A 22161-nucleotide genomic window follows, 5' to 3' on the forward strand; every position below is an offset into this window, starting at 1 on the left:
AAAGAATCTTAAATTAATGCATGAAATAATGTCATGGAAGAACACAAATATTATGAGACTTAAAAATTATATATAAATATAATAAAGTATATGTATTCAATCTACTAACATAATGTTCTCATAGTTATCAAAATATAATTTTCACTAAGAAATCTCAGAATTATATATTTAAATGAGAGGAAAACAACACCTAACAAATACTGCTGTCATTTAAATACTCAATCAGTTTAAATAACAGTGATAAAAACAGCTTGAAATGAAAATGTGGGAAATAAAAGATTCTTAGTTTCCTATTAGGAAACAGGGCATGGATATTATTTCCTAGCATTTGAATATAATCTTTCCTGCCTACCTCCTAAGACTCAGTGATTTTTGAATCATCATAAAACATGTTCCAGTTCCCAAAAAACTAATTTACAAATGAGCTTTTGAAACACTCTTAAAAAATTCACTCTTAGACGCCCATCAAATGCATCATGTCTGTATTTTATAAAGTATACTTTCATTTGTATTTATACATTTGTTTCTTTATACCGTAAATTCTGTTTAGTTTTATATGTATGTGACTGTATTTTTTTATTGTGATAAAATTCACACAACACAAATTTACCACTTTAATAACCATTTTAAAGTATACAATTCAGTGGTTCATTAGTATATTCAAAATGCTGTGCAACCATCACCACTATCTATTTCCAGAACATTTTCTTCATCCCCAAAAGAAACCCCAAAACCCTGGACTTTTCATACAAATGGAATTATATAATGTATTGTCTTTGTGTTTGACTTCTTTCACTTAGCATAAAGTTAATGTATGTTGTAGCATGTGTCAGTAGTTCATTCCTCTTTACAGGTTAAAAAATATTCCATTTTACGAATATACCACATTTTGCTTATTCATTCATCAGCTGATGTGCATTTGAGTTGTTTCCATGAATAATGATGCTATGAACATTAGCGTATACATGTTTTTGTTCAAATACATGCTTCACTTCTCTTGGGTATACGCCTAAGAGGAGAATTGCTGGGTCATATGGTATTTCTATGTTTAACGTTTTGAGGAACCGCCAAACAGATTTTCACAGGGCTGTACTATTTTACGTTACTATCAGCAACGTATGAGGGTTCCAGTTTTTCTGTATCTTTGCCAATACTTGTTATTTTTTAGTTTTTTAATTAAAGCCATCCTATGGATATAAAATGGTTTTGATTTGCACTTGAGTAGTCATTTACTAATGACTAATGATCTTGAACACCTCTTCACGTGCTTATTGGCCATTGGACCATTTTTTAACTGGGTTGTTTGTCTTTTTGTTGAGATTCTCTGCGTGTGTGTGCGTGTGTGTGTGTGTGTGTGTGTGCACGCACTATAACGTGCTTGAAGCCCGTACAGATTCCTATATATAAATATTTTTCATTATATATCTTGCCAGCACTTTCAATACTGTGATCAAGGTTAATTTGTTATTCTGTGTCCCTTGCTAAATTGAAGGTTTCCCTATGGAAGAAAATGCACATTTTCATTTTTGCACAGCATTCAATTTATTACAAAGCTGAAACAATAGAATTGCAATAAATATTGGGATTGAAATAATCACAGCTATTCCTAAAATACAACAAATTACAGTAATTGCTTTGATGTGCACCTTGGCAGAAACTTATACTACTTCAGAGACCAGGTGCTATATTAAAAAGAGACATGAAGCTGACTCCTTACTCCCAAATCCTTCTCTGGGGATGATAAAGCACTATTCTAACTTAGCAGAACACCTTTTACTTCCTCTTGTTTATAGATGTAGATTCAGACCCTTCTGTACATACCTACAGAGACATACATATATAGATGTGTAAATCCTGGAATAATATATCCCAATAGACTATTTTAACCATAGCTTGGCTCCATGATAAAACTTAAGGGGAAGAAGAAAAATTTGGTTTCTTATACACAGGACTTCCACAGAACTTCACAGATACCACCTGAAGATGGGCTTTTCATTTCACATATGCATAGGAATACACAATCAGTAATCATTTATAAATGCCCTGGAGAAAGCAACAGCCTTCAAAATTATTCACGTCACTTTTTAACAGTTTACTGGTCATAGTTTACACTGGAATATTCTTAGTGGGAGACCGCTAGGAATAAATTAATGAATTAAGAGCCAAAATCTCTATTTCTGTGACTGCATTTTCCATGAGCTGAGGCTCAGTGATGATCTTGGTCTGGGACAATTTAAGAAGCTCTGATTCATATTCAGATGAATCACCATCAACTCAACTTGCTCCTTTTCCAATTCTCAAGTTCCATTTTTAACATCTTGACATCTGAAGTTTACCCACAATCCAATTCCCACTTCACAATCTAGTTTAGAACCTGGAGCCTTATCTTGCTCTTCTATTCATGTCCCAGTAAACTTTTTGGGTCCAACCTCCCTGAGACTAAAGTCTTGACTTTTCCAGCCAGTCTTCTATAGATGGAGATTGTACATGGAACATCAGAGGGTTCCAGATATCTTGCCTTAGCCCTGTATTATTTAAACAGAATTCCCTTATGTAAACTGTCTACATATCTGCTTGGATTCCCAAATTGCACTGGATTGTGAAATACCTACTGCTGTGTTCTAGTATCTTTATAGGAACACACACTTACTTATTTTGTAACTCAGTTGCTTTTCTGGATTTGTTCCTATTACCTATCATCATAAACATTCCTAACTTTTGATTATAATCAACTGTCTGTCCAAAACAACATTGGGCGGGAATTCCCAGCAGCCCAGTGGGTGGAACATTGTGCTTCCACTGCAAGGGGCATAGATTTGATCTTTGGTACGGGAACTAAGGTCCTGCAAACCACATGGCTTGGCCAAAAAACAAAAACAAAAATACACTGGGGCAGCAAAGAGAAGAAAGGATGCATAACTATGTCCAACCTACCCACTAGTACAAGACATACCAAGGAAGTGACACCTAGATGAAAAAATAGTAGTTGAGTGAAAGACATCGTTTCAGTCATATTTGAGCTAATATTGGAACTTCAAGTATGAGAGCACAGTGACAGATTCTGGGCTGAGAAATCCAAGCAGGAAGCCAGACAGGCAGGCAGCTGTGAACCGGGAGATCAATTCACTGTTAATACGTATTTGTAATGGGACAAAGGTCCGGCTTCCAAAAAAGATTGGCAACTGAAATGCCAGGCAGCCAGGTTAAAACAGCTGCTTTAACCCTTGGGATAAGGGATTAGGACAGATGCTCAGCACAAACTATTGGGTCTCCTAGAAAGCAAAGGAGGATCATGACGAGGCAATTCTGAAATAGACGGCTAATTCCAGAGTCAACAATGCTTGCCTTGGCTACTAGGGCAGGAAACTTAGAGAAGAACACTGGATACCAATGGCTGCCTTCTGACTAGCATATCCATCTTACGAGGAAGTAATTTAATGTTATTAACCACAACAAAGAGAACAAGGTCATTTTAGGTTGTCTTTTCCATCACTGTCAGCATCATCTAAAAAGTAAGGTGGTACTAAGCCCAAAAGCAGGAGTAATTCTGTTGAGCAAACACTTTTGATATATGCTGAAATGGAGGAAATCTACCTGGGGATTGAGAGAGGAGATTCTGGCTTGTCTTTCTAGCACCTGCTCTAGTGCATGAGTCGTCCCAGAGGTCCTCTAAAGTACTCGCTCCCTGTGAATCCTCTCATGTTTGGCTGAGTCACATAATATCCAATGCCATGAGAGTTAAAGTAGCTACATTTCAGAAATGTTCAGTTAGGAATATTCTGAATGTGTACATGATTTTCAAGGAAAATTTAAATCCTTTCATATAATTCTGACATAAAAATAAATTGAAAAGTGTATTTGGCAATGATTAGAAAATAGAAGAAGCAAGCTAATGGGTCCTAAAAAATGCTACATAAAAAAACAGAACACTTTTAGTTTACTTCCTATCTCTTTAGGTGTCTGTTGCATCTTGAATAAGCTTCCCTTGTGATTTTACTGCCTCTTTGCTTCTTTATTCCAAAAAACTCAACATGTGTTTGTCGGATTAATTGCAAAGGCCCCATGGAGTAATGGAAAGATTTAAAGCCAGATAAATTTGGATTTGAGTCTTGGCTCCAGAACTCTTGGCTGAATGTCCCTGGGCATATATTTAACCTCTCTGTGGCTCAGTTTTCTAATACTTGAAATTGTAATAATGATACAGACCTTGAAATAGCGTGTCTAGCAAAGTGTCTAGTGCCCAGTAGATTCCTGTTCCTTTGTTCCATCCTAAAGAGACTTCAAACACATCATCATCATTCAATATTTCCTTTTGTCTTTGAATTGAAGCACAATTGGCATCATAGATGTCTCAAAATATGATCCAAACGTACCTAGAGATATTTATTTTCTGTGCCTTCCATATTTACAATTCAATATATAGACATCCAATTCCCATGGTATCTCATGATTCCAGAGTCCTTCCTTTTCTCATTATGTTCTTTTTGCCCAGCATTCCCTTCAATGTCAAATGAAGTTCAAGCATAATATATGCCATAGTTTACCTGCCACCTTGTCTGCAAAACTTCTCAGGGCCACCTTCAACTACAGCAGACAGCAATTTGCCCTGTGTGGAACTCCTCATAATAATTCTCTTAGAATCTATACTCGATGTATGCATTGAGTACTATTAACACTATGAATTAAAGTTTGCATGTGTAGAGTGTTTTGGAGACTGCAAAGTGTTTGATCTTCTTATGTCATTTAAAACTCAAAATTGGGCTTCCCTGGTGGCGCAGTGGTTGAGAGTCCGCCTGCCGATGCAGGGGATACGGGTTTGTGCCCCGGTCTGGGAAGATCCCACATGCCGCGGAGTGTCTGGGCCCGTGAGCCATGGCCGCTGAGCCTGTGCTCCGCAACGGGAGAGGCCACAACAGTGAGAGGCCCGCGTACCGCAAAAAACAAACAAACAAACGCACTGAATACACCCAACCTAGCAAACATCATAGCATAGCATAGCCTAATGAAGATGTGCTCATAACATTTACATTAACGTACGACTGGGCAAAATCATCAAACGCAAAAACAATTTTATAGTAAAGTATTGAATACCTCATGTAATTTATTGAATATTTACCGAAAGTGAAAAACAGAATGGTTCTAATTACATGGGTTGTTAACCCTTGCAATCCCATGGCTGAGTGAGAGCTACAGCTTACTGCTGCTACCTGGCATCATGAGAGAGTAATGTACTACATATGGCTGGCCTGGAAAGAGATCAAAATCTAAAATTCAAAGTACAGTTTCTATTGAATATATATTTCTTTTGCACCACCATAAAGTCAAAAAATCATTAAATTAACCCATCGTAAGTTGAGAACCATCTGTAAATGATACAAAATTAAATTTGATAATTAACATTTCCCTTAGCTACATATAGTACTTAAAATTAGCAAAAGAGCTTTATCTTTGTCTAACCAAAACAGTTTTGTTTTTAAACCAGCGGTACTCAAACCTGGATCCATCTTATGATCACCTGAGTAATTTTTAAGATACACTGATGCCTGGGCCCAAAACACAGTGATACAGGTTGCATTGGTCTGGGGTGGATCTCAGATATAAGGATTTTTAAATAAGGATTTTTAAAAAGCTCCTCACATGATTTTCATATTCAGGTAAGGTTGAATTAACCACTGCTCTGATTCTTAAAAAAGATACACAAAGAAACAGAGTTAATCAGCAAATTTTTCCTGCTATATTTTCCTATATATGTATATATATTTTGTCTGGTTGTTGCTCAGTGGGCTTCTATCAGGGAAACAAAAACATATTAGAACATTTTACATAAAAATTTGTCTACTCTCACCTCCGGTCACAATGGCAAAAAATAGTATTTTGAAATTCCAGAAGTTGACATTGCTATTAATGCAATTCCTCAGGTGATACAAAAGATGCTCTACTTAAATTGTAGTCAGCAGCAGAAAAGAAACACCTACAGCAGTATAGAATAAAACATTTGGAGAACTAGTCATCAAGAGACAGAAGTTCACATCTACTTGCGTGAAAATTTTAATAAAACTACCAAGAGACTGAAAAAAAAGGGTAATTATTGTTAAAAAATAGTCACACTGTAGCACCTTATATGCTAGTTGAAATCTATACACTTGGATTTTAAAATACACCCTAAGAAGAATATTCTAATGATACAACTACACTAGGAAAAGATGTAAAATAAGCTCTTAGGGTGTCCTTAGTATAAGTTTCCTCTCCACGTGTTCTTGCAAGTTCTTGGGATCATTGTTAACTTGAAAAGACAATGGCCACAATATCTTCCAGAAAAGGGCTATACACATTGCAGTAGCTAGCTACGTCTATTTACCTGGAAAGACAACTATTTAACTCCAGAATAACTTGATCTGAGACCATGAAGAAAATCTCCTTTCTCCTTTTAATATCATTATTTGATGATAATACTCTTAAACGACTAGTCCTTAAAACACTTTTATGCGTTTGCTATTAATTTTTCCCTTCTTCATCTACCTATGCTTAACTTTTTGATGTGTGCATCTACTGCAATGCCTTGGACAAAATATCTGTAGGAGTGAAGCTTAGATAAACAAAATATCTGAGAATTTTGTTAATAAACCTAAGCCAGCTGGACACTGTCCTAAGAACCCGTGAAATAACTTATACTGCATATGCATATTGTAATGTATAGGAAATTCACCAGGAAAATATATGCTTTCATTTGAGCCACTCATCTATACAATAACAAAAAGTTGATATGGAAAACAATTTTAATTAAGAATTTTAGGACTTGCCCGATGGTGCAGGGGTTAAGAATCCGCCTGCCAATGCAGGGGACACGGGTTCAAGCCCTGGTCCGGGAAGATTCCACATGCCACCGAGCAACTAAGCCCGAGAGCCACAACTACTGAGGCCGCGCTCTAGAGCCCGCAAGCCACAACTACTGAGCCTGTGTGCAACAACTACTGAAGCCCATGCACCTAGAGCCCGTGCTCCACAACAAGAGAAGCCTCCACAATGAGAAGCCCGTGCACTGCAATGAAGAGTAGCCCCCTCTCACTGCAACTAGAGAAAGTCCGCACGCAGCACCAAAGACCCAATGCAGCCAAAAATAAATAAATGAATAAATTAATTAATTAAAAAAAAGAATTTTAATTGGTGCTGAAGTGACCGGTTAGATTCAGTGGAGTGCTGGCAAATGTTTAACAACTGCTGAGGGTACAGAGTGCTGACTTGAAATGTTTGCTGATTTAGCTCTTATAAATATTCCCATCATGGCCATTTCAAGCCTTCAGTATGACATCGTGAATGTGGAGTTGGGAAGAGACGATAACATTTGACTCGTATGAGCAGTAGTTAATGAACTAATAAACATAAAATTTTATATACTCTAGGGAGAAAGAACAAGTCTTTCAAAACAAATAAAGATAAAGGGCATAAACAAAAGCCCCAGCTGCAAGTGTGCAATTATTCTCTCAAATATTTGAAAGGCATGAATTGAGTTTAAAACAAGTAGTATTCTAAGTACCTGGAATATATTATTGCACAAAACCAAAAATATTCTGGCTCACATGGTTTATATTCTAGTGCAAGAAGATAGAAAATAAACATAATACATAAACATTAAAAGATTTCAGCTATTATGGAAAAATAGTACAAGGTAAAAGGGATTATCAGCTTGCAGGACAGTTTGTGATTTTAAACAACAAGGTTAGAGTAGACTTTTGTGAAAAGGCGAGACTTGGGCAAAACACTGAATCTAATTTATGTTTTAAAAGAAGCACTCTGTTCACATAAAGCTAATGAAATCTGAATAAGCTTTGTGCATTATACCAGTGTTTTGATAGAATTTTATAAACCATATTTATGTAAGATATAACCATCTGCAGCTGGTACATGGGGCCTCCTGTACATATTTTTTGGTAAGTTTCTGTGAATCTATCATTACTTCAAAATATTTTTTTAAAGGAGCACTCTACTGTATTGAATACAGACTGCAGAAGACAAGGATAAAAGCAGGAAAATAATTATGCAATTACTATATTAATCCAGTCTAGAGATATGACTTTGCTTGAAGGTATTAGTGATGGAGCAGGGTATTTTTTATTATTATTATTAATAATTTTATTTATTTATTTATTTTTGGCTGCATTGGGTCTTTGTTGCTGCACGCTGGCTTCCTCTAGTTGCAGTGAGCAGGGGCTACTCTTCGTTGCGGTGCGCGGGCTTCTCATTGAGGAGGCTTCTCTTGTTGAGGAGCATGGGCTCTAGGCTCACAGGTTTCAGTAGTTGCAGCCTGCGGGCTCAGTAGTTGTGGCTCGTGGGCTCTGAGCTCAGGCTCAGTAGTTGCGGCTCACGGGCTTAGTTGCTCCACAGCATGTGGGATCTTACCAGACCAAGGATCAAACCCATGTCCCCTGCATTGGCAGGAAGATTCTTAACCACTGTGCCACCAGGGAAGTCCCCTTTTTCTTTTTTTTTTAATTTTTTTTTTAATTTTGACAGATTATTTTGAAAGCAGAGCCAAAAGGGTTTCCTGACGGATTGGATATGGGTTGTGAAAGTGAAGAGTCAAGAGGATCCCAAGGTTTTATGTTTGAAGAACTGGATAAAGAGGAATGGGGAACACTACAGAGGGAGCAGGCTTGGGATGGAGAGTTCTCAACTCTAGTTTTAGGGATTTTACAATTGAGAAATCTATTAGACATCCAAGTGTAGCAATCAAGGAAGCAATTATACATAAGTGTGGAATTCAGAAGAGGGTCTGAGCTAAAAAACTAACTTTGAGTGTTATTTGTATAAATGATGTTTAAATCCAGAGCTGGATGATATCACACAGAGAATAAATGTAGAAAAGATACCAAGGACTGAGACATGGAACACTCTGAATTTCAGACATCAGGAAAAGAAGGGGAACATGCAAGGAGACTAAGAATGAGTATTGAGTGAAATAGCAAGAAAACCAGGAGAAGCAAGTGGCATGAATTCAGTGTCACATAATGTCAAGTAAGATGAGGGGCAGAAACTGATCACTGGATTTAGCAAGAAGAAAGTCATTCGTGTCCTGTCAAGAACTGTTTCAGTTTAGTGCTGAGACAAAAGCTCTATCACAGTGAGTTAAGAGAAAATAAGATGGGAGGGGTGGGAGGCAGCAAACAGAGGCAACTCATTCAAAAAGATTTGCTACAAATGGAAGCGGAGAATTTGGAGCAGTAGCTGGACTGCAGGAAGTGGACTCAAGATAATTCTTTAAGAGGAGAAAAAAGAAAACAGCATGCTGATAGAAATGATCCAGTAGACTGGGAACAATTGAAAATGAAGGGAAAAGAAGGGAAAGCCACTAAAATGGTGTCCTTAAGTGGATAAGAAAGAACACAATCTCATTCACAGCAGGAAGTCAGAAGGTCTGGCTTAGGGTGCGGGGCATGGACAGTTTACCTAAGTGAGATGGGACAATATATGGATTCGTGTGATGCGGGAGACAGATGTCCAGTTGGTGTGTGTAAAGTTTTCCTCTGATTACTTTAGTCAATGGAGGAGAAAGAAAGGCCATGAGCTGAGCAAAGAGGACAAAGGAAAAGATGGTGATCTGAGGAGAGGTGTGAGGTGTTGAAAAGACAGCGGAAGTGAATGGACAAGGGAAATGGGGCATGACTGTCAGGCCACACGGAAGGCTAGTCAGCTATAAAATAGGGGGAGAGTTAAAATTAACTAGGGTTGTGGTTTGTCCATCCAAGTGCTATGGAGTGAGAGGGGCAAGAGAGTTACGGGGGGAAACAAGGAGACTATTTCAATGACTTCTCATGGGGCACTGCCCTCGGGTGTTAGATCATTACTTCAACTCAGGAAGAGTCCCCTGTGACTCCGCTGGTCATTCTCTTCAGTCTGAGAGAACAATTTTGGGCAGTTACTGTGCTTTTCAGAGCTTTATGCCCTCTACTCAGATGCCAACCTGCTTTGTACCAGCCATAATGGGATATGAAAGAGAGAAATTGGTACTTCAGGTTGTTTTCTATGTGTGTTTCCCCAGAGCTAACAGTACCTCGGTGGTTCTTGTCTTTCTTTTTGTCCCCTTCCCTTCAACTTTTCTCCATTCTCTTAAGTGGCCAATTATGCTTGGACACATAACATTCTGTTTAATAACTGTCTTTTCAGCCTTCCCCCTTGTCCAGAGGATAAAATAGAAAGCTCAAGTAGTTAAGGTCTACGTAGACCCATCACTGTTAGTAATGAAAAGGGTTATTTCTCTAGAGAGGCATAAGCCTCTTGTCCCTTTTTCCACCACCCCTGCTCTTCCCTTCCTTTCCGACGACTCTACCCATGCCAGCACACATTCACTCAGTTCATTTTGGAGAGGCTGAAAAATAACAGGGAGATAATTGACACTTTCTGTTCCTTGACAACACTTTATAACTTGTATGGTTGAAGTTACATATTTTTTCCCCCCTCCTTGAAGTTAAAGTCTGCTCTTTTATTCCTTATATTTTTTTCTTTCTTTTTAAAAGTTATTTTGAGTCATTTATTAGATTCAGTGAGGGTAGGTTTTACAAATTGAATTCACTGTATTTTTCCAGCGAGATAGACTAGATTTATATATATGTATGTATGTATATATATATATATATATATATATATATAGTTGCGAGAAATGATCATGCAGTATTGTTCAAGTCGTTCCTTCACAAATATGATGTGGCATCTTCAAACTAATGAGCTCATTTTCAACTAAATATCAAGATTTTTAGATTCGCTAGTGCTAATTAACCACCATTCACTATTTGTGATGACAATGTTGCTATTAGTAAATGGGAATGATAATAATAATATCTTCCTTGTGCTTCTGCTGAGTTTAGTACCTGGTGCACATTAAGTATTATTATATTAACTGTGAGCCCTTATCCTCACCTCTGCTGTCAGATTTATACTGAGCTCTGGGAAATTTTTTTTAACCATAAACTTAATTTCAGATTATTATCAATTTTCATTTACTTTTGCATTTTCACTAGATGCTTTAAACTTCCTATCTGCAACAACCAAGATACAACGTAAAATGATTTCAATTAAAGTTATATTTAAATTATCAATTTTGACCTTGTTATGGAAAATTCACTTTCATAGGCAATAGCATTAAGTGCAGTCATTATATGTGTTTCAATCAAAATATTTAATGAAATGCAACTATGAGTTACAATTTTAAATCTGTACGCCATTAAAAATCTTGAAACCCACGCTAGTTCAGAAGATGAAAGTTTTGTTTTACTTTTTAAGTTCTTTTGTGAGTTGCAAAACATTTACTGAGGAATCAGACATTCTGGAAACAATAGTATATTCTGTAGTCGTAATGATAATAATATCCTGTTTTAAGACAATACAAAATTACCAAAATTTCTAAGTAGTTTCTGACCATAAAAATTGGCAGCTCTCTGTACATTTACCAACAAACACAATATTATGCAACCTGGAAAAATAGAAAATTATTTACTTTGCTGGCATACATATTTCAAAGAATATAATTTGTTCACATAGATATTTTAAAGAACGTAAAACTCCAAAAGACTGTCCCCAAGTTTTAAATTCAAAATAGAACTCAAGGAAAAGGAGCACATTTATCTTGTGGCTTTCTGTACCCACACTCATCCATACCATGCCTCTGGAGGCTGTGAAAGCTTTAATGTGAAAAGGCGGGACGTAACTATACATGGAATTATTCTAGACCCTGGTTCTCAGATGATCTGTAGGAGAGTCCTCTCATAAAACAGACCTCGATTTTGTCCCTCTAACACTGAGAGATTAGAAGACACAATATTTTAGGACTCTTCCAGCCACAACAGTCTATGATTCATAATTTAAAACATCTCCACATACCCTAGAAGGATACTCAGCTCCACACCCCCTAAATATCCCCCTCCTAAATATTCCCATCTCTAATTCTTACTTCTCTTAAGTCTTATCCAACTTTCGAACAGAAAGTTCAGATTGAGGAATCTGGAGATGTCTAATCCCACTACCAGATAAACTGAAAAAAGGAGAAAGCAGCAAGAATTCCAGTTCAGAAAGGAATATGTTTTTCTGGCATGGCAAATTCTCCAGGACGTTAGAACCTCTAATAATATTAGTACTGGTATTATAATCGAGAAATGTATTTATAATTATACTTACTACTCTGAAAAGTGATTGGCTTTGATTAAGTTCCCTTCAGTTGACAACTTTAAGCCGAGGAATTTACCTACCATGAGACAATCAATCTTTATATGTTTACACGTTATCGATCAGAGAGCAGACTGAAGAGGAAACACTGTGTTTGGATACTGTCACTTGGTTTTCTGAATATCCCTATCAGGCAGTGTTCAGAAAGGAAATTTATGGTGGTGGTGGGTTTTTTAATGGTATCTCTCACAGTCTACATCTTACATTGGTATATTTGCTATAACGCTTCCAAGAAACTTTGCCATAATTTGTGATCAAATTTTTAAAAAATGCTAATACGCTAATAAATGAGCTGGCTATTCTAAGTGAGAGGATTTCTGATGCAATTTAGCTATATTCCAGCCATTTACCTATTAGGATAAAGGCTTCTCCCACATTGTTTAAATATTTCTGGAGATCTAAAAAAAGAAGGAAATGATTAATGGTGATAATTTTGTAAAGGAATTTAGTTACAGAGCACTCAGAGATGGTTTAAGGACTGTGTACCATTGCACAAGTTACGAATCAGAAATGAGAAGATGAATGAGGCTATAGCAGCCTCCCAGGGAACTGCAGGAATCCACTGATCAATGTGCTTCTATCTACTACAGAGAAAATTCTCGGTCATTTTGGGGGAGAAAAAAAAATACCTGCCAGGAACACAAAAGCTGCTGAAAGTAAGCTAACACTGTTTGTAAGTTTCTTAGGCTGCTGTAAAAAATTACCACAAACTTCGTGCCTTAAAACAACAGAAATTTATTTTCTCATAGTTCGGGAGGCCAGAGATCTGATATTGGGTAACTGCAAGGATGGTTCCTTCTGGAGGCTTTGAGGAAGAATCTGTCTCATGCCTCTCCCTTAGCTTCCAGTGGCTGCTGAAAATCCTTGGCAATCTTGGCCTTGTTGACCCATCACATTGATGTCTGTCCTTGTCGGAACATAGTCTTCTCCATTTCTCTGTGTCTTCTTCTCTTCTGCCTTTTATTTATTTATTTATTTATTTATTTATTTTTTAAATAGATCTTTATTGGACTATAATTGCTTCACAATACTGTGTTAGTTTCTGTTTCACAACAAAGCAAATCAGCCATATGCATACACATGTCCCCATATCCCCTCCCTCTTGAGCCTCCCTCCCATCCTCCCTATCCGAGCCATTTACGTCATCGCAAAGCACCGAGCCCATCTCCCTATGCTATGCTGCTGCTTTCAACCAGCCAACTGTTTTACATTCGGTAGTATATATAGGTTGATGCTACTCTCACTTCTCCCCAAATTTTCCCTCCCACCTCATGTCCTCAAGTCCATTTTCCATGTCTACCTCTTTATTCCTGCCCTGCAACTAGGTTCATCAAAAACTTTTTTTCTTTTTTTTTTTTAAGATTCCATATATATGTGTTAGCATATGGTATTTGTTTTTCTCTTTCTGACTTACTTCACTCTGTATGACAGACTCTAGGTCCATCCACCTCACTACAAATAACTCAATTTTGTTTCTTTTTATGGCTGGGTAATATTCCAATGCACATATGTGCCACATCTTCTTTATCCATTCATCTGTCAATGGACACTTAGGATGCTTCCATGTCATGGCTATTGTAAATAGTGCTGCAATGAACATTGTGGTATATGACACTTTTTGAATTATGGTTTTCTTAGGGTATATGCCCAGTAGTGGGATTGCTGGTTCATATGGTAGTTCTACTTTTTAGTTTTTTAAGGAACCTCTATACTGTTCTCCATAGTGGCTGTATCAATTTACATTCCAACCAACAGTACAAGAGGGTTCCCTTTTCACCACTCCCTCTCCAGCATTTATTGTTTCTAGCTTTTTTGATGATGGCCATTCTGACCGGCATAAGGTGATACCTCATTGTAGTTTTGATTTGCATTTCTCTAATAATTAGTGATGTTGACCATCCTTTTATGTGTTTGTGTACAATCTGTATATCTTTTTTGGAGAAATGTCTGTTTAGGTCTTCCACACATTTTTGGATTGGGTTGTTTGTTTTTTTGATATTGAGCTCCATGAGCTGTTTGCATATTCTGGAGATTAATCCTTTGTCTGTTGGTTCATTTGCAAATATTTTCTCCCATTCTGAGGGTTGTCTTTTCGTCTTGTTTATGGTTTCCTTTGTTTGCAAAAGCTTTTAAGTTTCATTAGGTCCCACTTGTTTATTTTTTTAAATTTCCATTACTCTAGGAGGGGGATCCAAAAGATTTTGCTGTGGTTTATGTCAAAGTGTTTTCCCTATGTTTTCCTGTAAGAGTTTTATAGTGTCTGGTCTTACACTTAAGTCTTTAATCCATGTGGAGTTCCATTTTGTGTTAAATGTTAGGTAGTGCTCTAATTTCATTCTTTTATATGTAGCTGTCCAGTTTTCCCAACACCACATATTGAAGAGGCTGTCTTTTCTCCACTGTATATTGTTGCCTCCTTTGTCATAAATTAGGTGCCCATAGGAATGAGGGCTTATCTCTGGGCATTCTATCCTGTACCACTGATCTATATTTCTGTTTTCATGTCAGTACCATACTGTCTAGATTACTGTAGCTTTGTGGTATAGTTTGAACTCAGGGAGCCTGAATCCTCAAACTCCATTTTTCTTTCTCAAGATTGCTTTGGCTATTCGGGGTCTTTTGTGTTTCCATACAAATTGTAAAATTTTTTGTCCTAATTCTGTGAAGAATGCCATTGGTATTTTGATACGGATTGCACTGAATGTGTAGATTGCTTTGGGTAGTATAGCCATTATCACAATATTGATTCTTCCAATCCAACAACATGGTATACTTCTCCATCTGTTTATGTCATCTTTGATTTATTTCATCAGTGTTTTATAGTTTTCTGAATACAAATCTCTAGCCTCCTTAGGCAGTTTTATTCCTAGGTATTTTATTCTTTTTGTTGCAGTGGTAAATGGGAGTGTTTCCTTAATTTCTCTTTCTGATTTGTCCTTGTTGGTGTATAGGAATGCCAGAAAATTCTGTGGATTAATTTTGTAACCTGCAACCTTACCAAATTCATTGCTTAGTTCTACTAGTTCTCTGGTGGCATCTCTGGATTTTCTGTGTATGGTATCACGTCATGGGCAAACAGTGACAGTTTTACTTCTTCTTTTCCAATTTGTATTCCTTTTATTTCTTTTTCATCTCTGATTGCCATGGCTAGGACTTACAAAACTATGTTAAATAAGAGTGGCAAGAGTGGACATCCTTGTCTTGTTCCTGATCTTAGTGGAAATGCTTTCACTTTTTCACCATTGAGTATGATGCTTGCTGTGGGTTTGTCATATATGGCCATTATTATGTTGAGGTAGGTTCCCTCTATGTCCACTTGCTGGAGAGTTTTTATCATAAATGGGTGTTGAATTTTGTCAAAAGATTTTTCTGCATCTATTGAGATGATCATATGGTTTTTATTCCTTAATTTGTTAATGTGATGTATCACATTGATTGATTTATAGTGAAGAATCCTTGCATCCCTGGGATAAATCCCACTTGATCATGGTGTATGATCCTTTTAATGTTCTGTCAGATTCTGTTTGCTAGTATTTTGTTTCAGATTTTTGCATCTATGTTCATCAGTGATATTGGTCTATAATTTTGTGTGTGTGTGATACCTTTTTCTAGTTTTGCTATTAGGGTAATGGTGGCTTCATAGAACAAATTTGGGAGTGTTTCTCCCTCTGCAATTTTTTGGAAGAGTTTGAGAAGGATCAGTGTTAGCTCTTCTCTAAATGTTTGATAGAATTCACCTGTGAAGCCATCTGGTCCTGGACTTTTGTTTGTTGGAAGATTGTTAATTATGGTTTCAATTTCATTACCTGTGAGAGGTCTGTGTATATTTTCTAATTCTTCCTGGTTCAGTCTTCGAAAATTGTACCTTTCCAAGAATTTGTCCATTTCTTCCTGGTTGTCCATTTTATTGGCATATAGTTGTTTGTAGTACTCTCTTATAGTCCTTTGTACTTCTGCATTGTCAGTTGTGACTGCTCCTTTTTCATTTCTAAATTGCTTGATTTGCATCATCTCCCTTTTTTTCTTGATGAATCTGGCTAAGTGTTTATCAATTTTGTTTATCTTCTTAAAGAACCAGGTTTTAGTTTTATTGATCTTTGCCTGGGTCTTCTTCATTTCTATTTCATTTACTTCTGCTCTGGTCTTTATGATTTCTTTCCTTCTACTGACTTTGGGTTTTCTTTGTTCCTTCTCTAGTTGTTTTAAGTGTAGGGTTACATTGTTTGAGATTTTTCTTGTTTCTTGAGGTGAGATTGTATTGCTATAAACTTCCCTCTTAGAACTGCTTTTGCTGCGTCCAATAGGTTTTGGGTCATCGTGTTCTTGTTGTCATTTGTTTCTATGAATTTTTTTTAATTTCTTTTTTGTTTTCTTCAATGATCTCTTGGTTATTTAGTAGCTCACTGTTTAGCTTCCGTGCATTTGTGTTTTTTACAGTTTTTTTCCTGTAATTTATTTCCAATCTTACAGTGTTGTCATCAGAAAAGATGCTTGGTACGATTTCTATTTTCTTAAATATTCTGAGGATTGATTTGCGACCCAAATGTGATCTATCCTGGAAAATGTTCCATGTGCACTTGAGAAGAAAGTGTATTCTGCCACTTTTGGGGAGGAATGTTCTATCAATATCAATTTGATCTATTTGGTCTACTGTGTCATTTAAAGCTTGTGTTTCCCTATTTATATTCTGTTTGGATAATCTGTCCATGGTATAAGTGGGGTGTTAATGTCCCCTACTATTATTGTGTTACTGTCGATTTCTCCTTTCATGGTTGTTAGCATTTGACTTATGTATTGAGTTGCTCCTATGTTGGGTGCATAAACATTTATAATTGTTATATCCTCTTCTTGGATTGATCCTTTGATCATTATCTAGTGTCCCTTTTTATCTTTTGTAACAGTCTTTAAAGTTTATTTTATCTGCTACGAGTATTGCTACTCCAGCTTTCTTTTGCATGGGATATCTTTTTCCATTCCTTCACTTTCAGTCTGGAAGTGTCCCTAGGTCTGAAGTGGGTCTCTTGTAGACAGCATATATATGGGTCATGTATTAGTATCCACTCAGCCAGTCTGTGCTTTTTTGTTGGGGTATTTAATCCATTTACTTTCAAGGTTATAATAGATATGTATGTTCCTATTACCATTTTCTTAATTGTTTTGGGTTTGTTTTTGTGGGTCTTTTCTTCTCTTGTGTTTTCCGCCTAAAGAAATTTCTTCAGCGTTTGTTGTAAAGCAGGTTTGATGGGGCTGAATTCTCTTAGCTTTTGTTTGTCTGAAAAGCTTTTGACTTCTCCATCAAATCTGAATGAGATCCTTGCTGGGGAGAGTAATCTTGGTTGTAGGTTTTTCTCTTTCATCACTTTAAGTATATCCTGCCAGTCCCTTCTGGCCTGCAGAGTTTCTGCTGAAAAATCAGCTGATAACCTTATGGGGATTCCGTTATGTTATTTTTTGTTTTTCCCTTGCTGCTTTTAATAGTTTTTCTTTGAATTTAATTTTTGTTAGTTTGATTAACATGTGTCTTGGTATGTTTTTCCTACGGTTTCTCCTGTATGGGGCTCTCTGTGCTTTCTTGACTTGGGTGACTACTTCCTTTCCCATGTTAGGGATGTTTTCAACTATAATCTCTTCAAATATTTTCTCAGACCCTTTCTTTTTCTCTTCCTCTGGGACCCCTATAATTCGAATGTTGGTGCATTTCGTGTTGTCCCAGAGGTCTCTGAAATTGTCTTCAATTCTTTTCATTCTTTTTTCTTTATTCTGCTCCTCAGCAGTTATTTCCACCACTTTGTCTTCCAGCTCACTTATTCGTTCTTCTGCCTCCATTTTTCTGTTATTGATTCCTTCTAGTGTATTTTTCATTTCAGTTATTGTGTTGTTCATCTCTGTTTGTTCTTTAGTTCTTCTAGATCTTTGTTAAACATTTCTTATATTTTCTCAATCCGTGCCTCCATTCAACTTCCAAGATTCTGGATCATCTTTACTATAATTACTCCAAATTCTTTTTCAGGTAGATTGTGTATTTCCTCTTCATTTATTTGGTCTTGTAGGTTTTTACCTTGCTCCTTCATCTGTGACATATCGTTTTGCCGTCTCATTTTGTTTTTTTTTTTAATGAGTGAAATTGTGTTCCTGTCTTACTGGGTGTTTGACCTGAGGCTTCCAACATTGGAATTGGTAGCCTGTTGGGTAGAGCTGAGTCTTGGTGCTGAGATGAGGAACTCCGTGAGACCTCACTTCGATGAATATTCCCTGGGGTCTGAGGTTCTCTGTAAGTCCAGTGGTTTGGACTCGAAGCTCCCACCGCAGGAGCTTCGGCTCATGAACGAAGATCCCACAAGCTGCCAGTTTACTTTGGGGTTCCTCCCGTCTCCTTGGGCATCAGAGTCCCCCAACAGCTGCTGGCAGGCACCCTAGTTGTGGAGGGACACTAACTTTGCGTCTTCCCACACCGCCATCTTGACTCCGCCTCCCTCCTCTTCTGCCTTTTATAAGGACACTGGCCATTGGACTTAGAGCCTGCGCTAAACCCAGGATGAGCTCATCATGAGATTTTTTAATGATATTTGCAAAGACCCTTTTCCCAAATAAGGTTACCTTCACTGGTTCCAGGGGTTAGAATTTGGGCATATCTTTTGTAGGGGGGCTGGGGGGGGGCAGGCACTATTCAACTCACTACACACTAGATTTGGGTAGAAACTTTAAAGGTGATGTTCAGCCAAAGCATTACTTTGTAAACCCCAGGGATCTTAATGGAATTTTGTAAAGTTATTTTTTATTAAAAGATATGTTAGTTCAGATTCTCTGAGGCATTCATGAAAGACACTGGAGAGATATCTGTGAAAAATAAAAGGGACTGGGCATAGACAGGGAGAGCCTTTAGATTCTAAAGCAGGTCTAGCACTTGGGAAAGGAGACAAGAAGATGAAAACTGGGTAGGCAGGCCTCAGAAGTGGTGAAGCTCTAAGAAAGTAGTGAGCTCCTGGTTGGACCCCAGGCCAACACCACTGTGCTTGGTCACTGCCTGGGAGCAATCCAGGGAGAGCATGGCCTCAGCATCAATACTGTAGTAAGTCCAAAGTGTAATGCTAAATGATGAAGAGGTAGTCAAAGCTCAGTGAAAAGCTTTCTGTCACCATTCATCAAAAAGTTTCAAGAAGAATTCAAGAAGGACAAATCTGCAAACAGCTCTTTTGATATATCTAGGGTATGTCCTGCTCAAGAACATCTTTCCAGGATTGTTGATTTTGAGATAACGTACAAGTGATCTTTACATCTCCCATTACCACTGTTACTGTTACAGCCAGGGGTACTGACAACCTTGAAGGCATATTATATGATATGAGTGATGCATTACGTGCAGTGAGGTGCTAATGGAGATGACTCTGCTCTAACAAAGGATTAGTGAAATGGTCCTGAGAGCAAGAAGGTACTCATATTAATCAACTGGGCTTTAAAACAGACCTCATGCCTAACAATAAAATATGGAAAAACACACTGTTCTATGCTTTTTTGGTAAACTTCCAAAAGTTTTATGAAGAGAACTAATGAAACACACATCTTGGGTCTAGTATAAGAGGTCAGATTTACTACTGTGAACAGTGAAAATGTTGCAGAATTGGTTTGTATGCAATAGCAAGAAATTACAGCAAGAAATTCATTCAGTGTAATTATTACTGTGAATTCAAAGAAAATATAAATACTTGGTACAAATCTCTAAATAAATTTTAGATCATGCAGATAAAAATAATTTGGCAAAATACCTGAATAAACATAGTCTGCCAATTATTCTTTCAACTAAAAATGGTATACTACGAGAAAAGTGAACAATTCAACTTGCACCTCCAATAATCAAAGCAAGCGCTTTTCCTTGGGACAACATATTTCTGTGTCAATCAGAATTACTTATGCATACTTCCTATTTTATTACATAGAACATTAAGAAGATGCACTCAACAGCAATGATTTAATTAAACTGATTATTTGTAATATTTCTTCAAGGACATTCTTAAATAAATAAATTTTTAAAATAATTTGACAAGTGCATGTGATCATGACAGAAATATGAGCATCTCATATTATCATATTATCACCAGTTTTATTGACACAAACAAAGGGAATGGAAACAGATGCGGAATTCGAGTTTTAAGCCTCTTATTGTTGTGGTCTCTGGCATCAGCTGGTAGTTTACAACCACCCATTTCTAGAGTTAAAAGAGCCAACAAGACAAAACTGTCCACTAGTTCCATGTACTTGGACATGGTCAAACCTCAGGCATTTATTCCTGCCTCTCTCCCCGCTTCACTAGCCCCCTTCTGCTCATCCTCCCCCTTCAGCAAGCAGCAGCTTTGACTACATCTTCCACCCCACTTTTCACTTCAATCAAGAAGTCTGCAAGAGTTTAATTTTAAAATCTACCTCATAGGGGCTTCCCTGGTGGCGCAGTGGTTGAGAGTCCGCCTGCCAATGCAGGGGACACGGGTTCGTGCCCCGGTCTGGTAAGATCCCACATGCCGCGGAGCGGCTGGGCCCGTGAGCCATGGCCGCTGAGCCTGCGTGTCCAGAGCCTGTGCTCCGCAATGGGAGAGGCCGCAGCAGTGAGAGGCCCACATACCGCAAAAAAAAAAAAAAAAAAAAAAAAATCTACCTCTTTTCTTTGTTGTTTTTGTTTTAAGGGTTATTTTTATTTACTGCATCTGTAACTTAATCGTTCTTCAAGTTTCTGCTTAGGGGGAATAGGTAATTCGTAGCTAATACTTTACACAGCAGTATCATTATATACTACACACATATACACTAATAAGCTCAAAAAGTGCTCAATAATTAGGTGTTAAATGATTAAGTAATTGGTGCATTAGTGCTTTATATTATGCAAAAGTCTGTTGAGTTTTGTATAGGTGCTTCAGTATTTATTACTACTTTGGAAGATTTGGTTGGGTGTTTTTATAGGCTGGGAATGCATGTTAACTTTCCTATTAAAAATAATGGCATAGAAGCTTCTACTATTTAAAAAAATCAATAGTCAACACATTTTCAATAATGGATTTGATTCAGATAATGAGGGATGAATACATTACACCTACTAAGTAGAAACAGAATGTAGAAAGTCAGTGAATTCAAAGTAACTAAAGAATAACCAAGAAGGTAATGAGGAAGAGACCACAAGTGTGTGAAAAGCCAAGAACAGCGTTGGAATATAACCCAGCCAATTGGAGGAGTCAAATAAACCTGTTCTAAGTAATCAATAATGAGGAACAGAGAAATGCATAAACAAACCATGTATACCATAGAAAATTTCAGGAGATGAGTATGGGAGGGCTTCTGCAGTGGACAAAAGGTGAGATCACCAGGAGGCATAAATGAACCTTAAGTAAAAATGACTATACTGTCCAATAACTGTGGGAAATTCTTTTGTGTTGCAACCTGTCAAACATCATGATAAAATCATGTTTATACTAGACAGCGACGTTCTCATAAACCCATACTGCCTCACAAAATTTTTGTAATGTCTGCTGCAAAGGAGAAAAAATAAAGGACAGTAAGCTCATTTTCCTGACAGTGTGACTTTTGTAAACTGGCTTGAGTTACTAGAATGCGTGACAGCCAGCTGCCTTGTTAGTTTTTTGGCTCTGACTTGCTTTAGTGTTATCTGCTCTCACCTACAGAATTGGTAGGGGTATAACGACAAGTTACAAGTCTGAATGTGCATAAGAGATTTACAAGCTGTGGAGAAATCATCTTGATGTTGTTTTTATGATAGGAAGAACCTGAGAAAGACTGAGAAAGTATCTCCTCCAAAGTTAAAGTTAAATTAAGAGAATTCCAAGAAATTAAAATAAACTTCCATTATTACCTAGTAAGAGCTTTACCTAAGGCACATTATTCTAGCACATATACAACTATAAAGAAAATTCTAAATTGTTTGGATATTTGTTTCAGGTAAAATCT

Source organism: Delphinapterus leucas, chromosome 9, assembly GCF_059928025.1.
Source record: "Delphinapterus leucas isolate spDelLeu-1000000601 "Yukka" chromosome 9, BTC_Dleu_Yukka2, whole genome shotgun sequence".
NCBI lineage: Eukaryota > Metazoa > Chordata > Mammalia > Artiodactyla > Monodontidae > Delphinapterus > Delphinapterus leucas.